General features: G+C 39.3%; 1 pseudogene; it reads right to left on the bottom strand.

The window, feature by feature from the left end:
- Positions 1 to 6,166: 6,166 nt before the first annotated feature.
- Positions 6,167 to 6,326, bottom strand: LOC116524363 (annotated as a pseudogene).
- Between the last annotated feature and the right edge of the window lie 222 nt (positions 6,327 to 6,548).

Raw genomic sequence — 6,548 nt, forward strand, 5'->3', positions numbered from 1 at the left:
ATGTCTCCAAGATCCCATGCTCTACACCAGCGGTTTTGAAGTGTTTGATGCCTAGATCCACCTTGAGATTTTGGCTTAATTGCCTCAAGTGAAACTCAGGCGTTGGTCCTAAAAGGTCCCCTGATAGTTCTAATTACAGCCAGATATGCAAACCACCGCTTTAAACCTTGTCACTTCACTACCTTTTATTTTGGAAGATACCCACAGAGCACATTTTCAATGGCTCCCCCTGGAGGTCAATGCAGATAGTGCAGCTAGTGCGCTGCGGAGTTGCACAGCGTGGCAACGGTGACTAAACACAAATTCATCCTCTGAAAACCCCTCAAATCCTAGAGTTTTAATAAGCATAATTAATTAATTTAAAGCCTTTGTTTATAGTAAAAAAAATGAGATTCTGGAAAAATTTTCTAACTCATTAGGATTATGCCATAGTTTTTATCATATTGTTTTTCTATTTATCAGGAAAAACTATAATCAATATATTTATTTGATTGAGTATAGGTATAACCAATAAACAATCACAGATTGAGAATATTTTAACTTTTGAAATGAAGAGCAATGTCATGATGTGACTATTCATAGCTATTTTGGATGATAGAAATGACATAACCACAGAAGGAGGAAATTAGAATGAACTGCCAATCTCCAAAATACAGCTTTCTCACTGCTTTGGAAATCCTCTGGCTTTATTCACTCATGTGAGGACTTCACAGAGCTACTGACACACCAAGAAGGGGTCGAGAACCTATCCAACAATAACAAAATCAAGGAAGAGGCAGGACAGTGCTAGGCTGAAGGCTGACTCTAGACAGAGTGAGCTCTGTCATAGTGCTGGGAGGGTGCAGTGTGATCCTGGATATCACCAGGAAAGTTTTATGAATGAAGTCACGGGAATGGAAGGAGAGCAATATCAACATTTGTTCTTATGGAAAGAGAATGGGCATTGGAGATAAACCAGTCTACTCTCATATTTCACTAGCTGTGCGATCTTAGATCAAATCATTAACAACTCTGAATTTCAGTTTGCTTTTCTATAAAAAGAGGTGATAATGAACTTATAAATGTGAAAGTACCTAACCCAGAAACTTGTTACTGATTTTTTTTTCCCCTCCATGTTGGCTTCAGCTGAAAGATAGTGGTAAGGAAAGCAGAAAGCTCCAGGGGATGGCAAGGTGGTGTTGGTAAATCAAAGAGAAGGTGAAAATGAGGTGGGTGAGACATGGAATAGTTTCAAGTACAGACACACACAATCAATTTCATCTGCTTGCGAAAGAAAAACCACCACTGTAACCCAGCAGCCTCTTGTCCATCCTGGAATAATTCAGCTTGCCTTGCTTTTGGCAGCACGGGCTGGATACTCTGTAGGGTCCCCTTCACAAACAGCACACGCTACAGTCACTTCATTTTCTAATGCTGCTGCCTGAGTTTTCTTTTAATTAAGAAGGCTGACCTTTAGCATGAGGCTTTATTTTTTTTCTTCCTTTAGCTTAGCTTACTATGATCCTAATGGAAGCTGAATAACTGATAGTTAAGAGGCCCAAGGTTTCACTGATAAGGCTAACATGTTGTTTCTGTATTTACAGAAAAAAATATTAATAGGCATAATTATAGATGCGTAAGGCAAAATCCCTTTCAGATAAATCTGACCTTAAGTAGGTGAGAACAGGAGGAAATGAAAGATAAAGCCTGGAGGAGCACCTATCAAAAAGGACATCCCATATACCAAGTAACTGAGGCCCTAAGAATACATGCCCTTATAATTAGCCATATTAAAAGCATATGAAAGTTAGATTCTTACTCAATCCTCTAAGCCTCTGTATATGGAGAAGTAGCTACTTAAGCCTCTGTTGTGCACAGCGTCTGTGGTGCTCTCTAGACAGAATGGCCAAATGAACCAGTGAGAAGGGGAGAGTGACTGGTTATGGCAAATGCCATGGGGCTGCAGCCCTGCATGCCCTGTCTTTGCCCCTGTTGATGATGTTGTCCTTTGTCCTTTATAGTATTAGCAGGCAGATGGGGACCCCCAAGCACTGGCAGACTGGAGAGAACAATGCGTCATTTGCTCTGTCCTGGATTTATCCGTAAACTCCCATGAGCCAGTCTCTGCTTAGAGAGTTTATGAGATCTGCCCTGACCTTAAGTGTAACAGCCGTAACTGTTATGTTTGTTCTTTCTTCTTGGGTGCCCTTTTCTCCTTCTATTAGGGAATACATTTTGTGGGCTCTTCACAGAGACTGTTCACCTGAATGGAATTCTGAATGGAGATTCTGTTACTAAACTAGAGCTAACTCTGCCTGTTCCTGACTGTGTCTGCTGACCAAGGAGTGCCCCATTGTCGTATTGTCGTTAAGTGCTTGGCCTCACACTAGGATCACTCATTTGGATGATGACGATTTTTTTTTTTTTTTGGACAGAGGGTAGCAGTTTCGCATTCACCTCCATATGTATCATGAGTCTTTCTTAGCTTCGCCCCATTAGTAAGCAACCACTATCATTGGTTTACCAACAGATTAAACAAAATAATACCAGGACTATTACAGCTAACTCTTGGGTCCAGAGAAATTCTGAAGTTTGTGTTTCCCCCACTGTGCGCACCTTTAATCCTGCACTCTGACAGCAACAAGCAAAGTATTGAAGGCAGAGTAGCAGATTTCAATTCCCTTCTGTTAAAGATTTGCCAAACATCATTAAATACAAAATAGAGCAAATAAACAAATAAGCTGTGACTGGGAACTTAGGGTGAATACTACTAAATAAGTTCTAGACCACATTATTACGTCCCCTAGTTTTCTCTTGATAATGTTAGTACAACTAACAAATTAACATTACTTTCTCAGATATATTTCCACTGAATGACGAGAGAATAGCTTGTATGTTGCTAATCTTGTAGCCTTGCTCCAGCTACCAGCATTACTTTAAATGAAGAAAAGGTCAAAGAACAATGAGGCAGTAGGTACTGCTGCACTTACAGCATCTCTTGCAATCTCCCCAGCAGTCTTCCCATCCTTGGATATCTTCAATCCATTATAATGAGTCCATTGGAGGTCACATAATTTGCCACATACCTGAATTAACTGTAGAAAAGAAATGCTATAAAGTTGTTTCTGTGTACCCATTAGTACCCACTTCTACACACACACACACACACACACACACACACACACACACACACAAATACATGTATATGCTCTTATTTTAACATAACCAAAATTTAAAAGCCATGTGTCATCCTTAAGCAATACTATATATTTTTTTTCCAACTCAGCTCATTATATACCTTATGCAAAATTCAAATCCAAACAGCAATCCTTATAGCATGCTAGTCATTTCTTTTAACAGCACTGGTAGGAATGAGTCCAAATATTTTAATTTGAGCTGGCATGGCATTTAAATGTGCTCTCATACAGGATAATCGCAGTCATTGCACATATCACAGTAGAAATAAAATACATCTACAAAGAGAATGCAAGGTGGAGGGTCATATGTCCTTTACAAGGACATATTCTCTGTGTGGAGAATCCTGTCCTAGCTTTAAATCCTAGTTTTAGTAGGACAGATATTCTTTGACAAAAGGTTTTTCTTCCTCTTTCTTTTTTATTTTTTTCAGATATTAACAATATCTGCAATATTTCCTCCAGTTAATGTTATCATCCATATGGCAGATTTAACATCATGCCTGTCAGTTTTCTAAATCTTCCCAGGGAAAAGCAGTTTCGCATTCACCTCCATATGTATCATTTTGTATCTTATTTATTTTTCCTGATAAAAGACCGGTGAAGCTAACTGAAGCTAGAAGATATAACTGTTGTCCAGAGCTAGTGACTACGGACTCCTCTCCAGGGAACCAACTACAGCTATTTAAAATAAACTTTTAGGTGAGCATTTGGGAAATCTTTACTAAACAGAAGGGCCGTTGATAGAAGGCAGTAGTCTCTACAATAGAATATTGACCAACTTCGAGGATTGTGACATTGTAAACGAGGTACAATGATCAGTACAGATATCCAGTAAAATACTTTTCTTCAGTATCCATATGATTGTCAAACTAATAGACAGGGGAGAGGAATAACTGCTAATGATGATTCCCTTTTTCTTCCTTGGTAATGGCTGCAAGCGCGCTTGAGCATGTATAGATGGGCACCTAGTTGTGGAATCTAAGTCCAAAATAAATTTTCTTTAATTTTTTAATGAATTATAAATATTAGTTATTCATTTATAAACACAAACATTTCATTTTTTATCTCCATTTACCCCTATTTCTTCTTGTACTGAAATAAAAATAAACGAAACTAGCTTCATCGCTTAACACGTGCCAGCTCCTTTTGGCGCAGTGAGGGAAGAGAGAGAGAAAAGAAGCAAAAACAAACCAGTTGTGTAATGTGAAGTGTGGCAATATGATATGAGATCTAACTCAGGGTGTGGTGACAAGGAGAAAGACAGAGGAGTAGTCAAAGGTAGATACAAATAAGAAAGCTCATAGGATGGAGCAGAGCAGAGCAGAAGACGTGGTGTTAGCTCTGTTTGTCTGTTTTTTTGTTTTTGTTTTTTTTTATTGAGACAGTGTCTTGAACTGTTGTCCAGTCTGTAGTGCAGTGGTGCAATCTCCGCTCACTGCAATCTCCGCCTCCTGGTTCAAGCAATTCTCCTGCCTCAGCCTCCCACGTAGCTGGACTACAGGCATGCGCAGCCACGCCCAGCTAATTTTTTTGTATCTTTAGTAGAGATGTTTCACCATATTGGCCCAGATGGTCTTGATCTCCAGACCCCGTGATCCGCCCACCTCGGCCTTCCAAACTGCTGGGATTACCGGCATGAGCCACTGCGCCGGCTATTGGCGCTTTTTTCTGGCAAATCTATATCAAATGATTGGCAGGCTCTGTCTACAATGTTGTGTTATAAAGAATCATAAACCCACTCATGGGCCTTACAAAGGCTAGAAGCATTTATTCCCACAGCATTCAATTGGCATTGTCGTTGTAGCACGGAGTTCATTTTATATGGTATGTTTGGCTGCCTGTCTTTCCCGGGAAGCCACCAGAGTGAATGGTCTTTGATTTATTCATCTCTATTTTATCAAAGCGAGCAGAAAGCTTGGCACAAAATGATCACCTAAAAATGTTTATTAAATGTCTAGGTGGAACCTGAATCAAAATGAATTGCGGTGCCCTTGCCTTTGATAATAAGGGTTTTGCATGACTGGATGGGAAATATGGGAAGAAATTATACTTGCTGTTCAAGGTAAGGAAATAGAAATTAAACATTAAAAAGAAAACACAAGAATTTGTGCAGAAAGGAACAAAAAGGGGACACCCAGGAAAACAGAGACATCAGTTGGAGAAGCGAAAGCTTCACGAAGACAATGAGGCTGGGCGCAGTGGCTCACGCCTGTAATCCCAGCGCTCTGGGAGGCCAAGGCGGGCGGATCATCCGAGGTCAGGAGTTCGAGACCAGCCAGGGCAACATGGTGAAACTCCATCTCTACTAAAAATAAAAAATTAGCTGGATGTGGTGGTGCATGCCTGTAATCTCAGCTACTTGGGAGGCTAAGGCAGGAGAATTGCTTGAACCTGGGAGGTGGAGGTTGCAATGAGCTGAGATGGTGCCATTGCACTCCAGCCTGGGCAACAGAGGGAGACTTCGTCTCAAAAAAATAAAATAAAATAAAATAAAATAAAGAAGAAGACAATGATAGAAGAGAGATCCTGGGAAACTTAGAATAAGAGACTCCTAAGTGCAAGAAAATTTGAGGCACATTTTACAAATGTGTAGCTCTCAATTGCAGAGGACAAAAACACCTGTTTAAATATCCATAGCTATATAGCATGGCCATGTAAGAAAACTCCAAAAAGCTTTCAGTAAACATTGATTCCTGATTTTCATTCCTAAAAGTCTGATTTCATAGATCTCATCAGGGACCCACAAATTGTATCAGATATTGTAGTCAGAGTTAGGACGACTGAATTCTTCTTCTGCCTGTGATCTGTCTACTTATGGTCCCAAATGAACACAGACACTATAAATTTCAGGAATTCAAAGCTACCAAAGTATATAAAAATGCAACAATTAGTAACATGCATTATACATCCAATCAAATTTACATGGTAATAAGCATAATCTCAAAGATAATTGTAACACTTTAAAAAAATCATTATTTAAAATAGAGTTTACAAGGCAGGTTTTAAAAACATTGTATTCTTTGACAAGTAAGTATAAGCATTTAAACTTACTTGAGCTGGTAAGTGGCCTAGTACTACTCAAAGAATTTAAGAGACTGCATAAAGACCAAATTATTACACTTGATCTTAGCCAAAAGGCCGAGAAGCGATTAAAGACCAAATTATTAATAAGAAGTAGAACTTTGTTAAGAGTACAATAATAGCTACTAGAGGCTGGGAAGGGTGTGTGTGGTGGGGACGGGCCTTAGAAGAGAAGTCGCTTAGTCGGTCCAAACATAGCGTTAGATAAAAGGAAAACGTTCTAACATTTACAGCAGAGTCAGATGACAACAGATAACAGCAATGTATTGTATATTTCAAAGTAGCTAAAAG

The sequence above is a fragment of the Sapajus apella genome, unplaced genomic scaffold (genome assembly GCF_009761245.1).
Source record: "Sapajus apella isolate SASKATOON/1434 unplaced genomic scaffold, GSC_monkey_1.0 scaffold44, whole genome shotgun sequence".
In the NCBI taxonomy this organism is placed as follows: domain Eukaryota; kingdom Metazoa; phylum Chordata; class Mammalia; order Primates; family Cebidae; genus Sapajus; species Sapajus apella.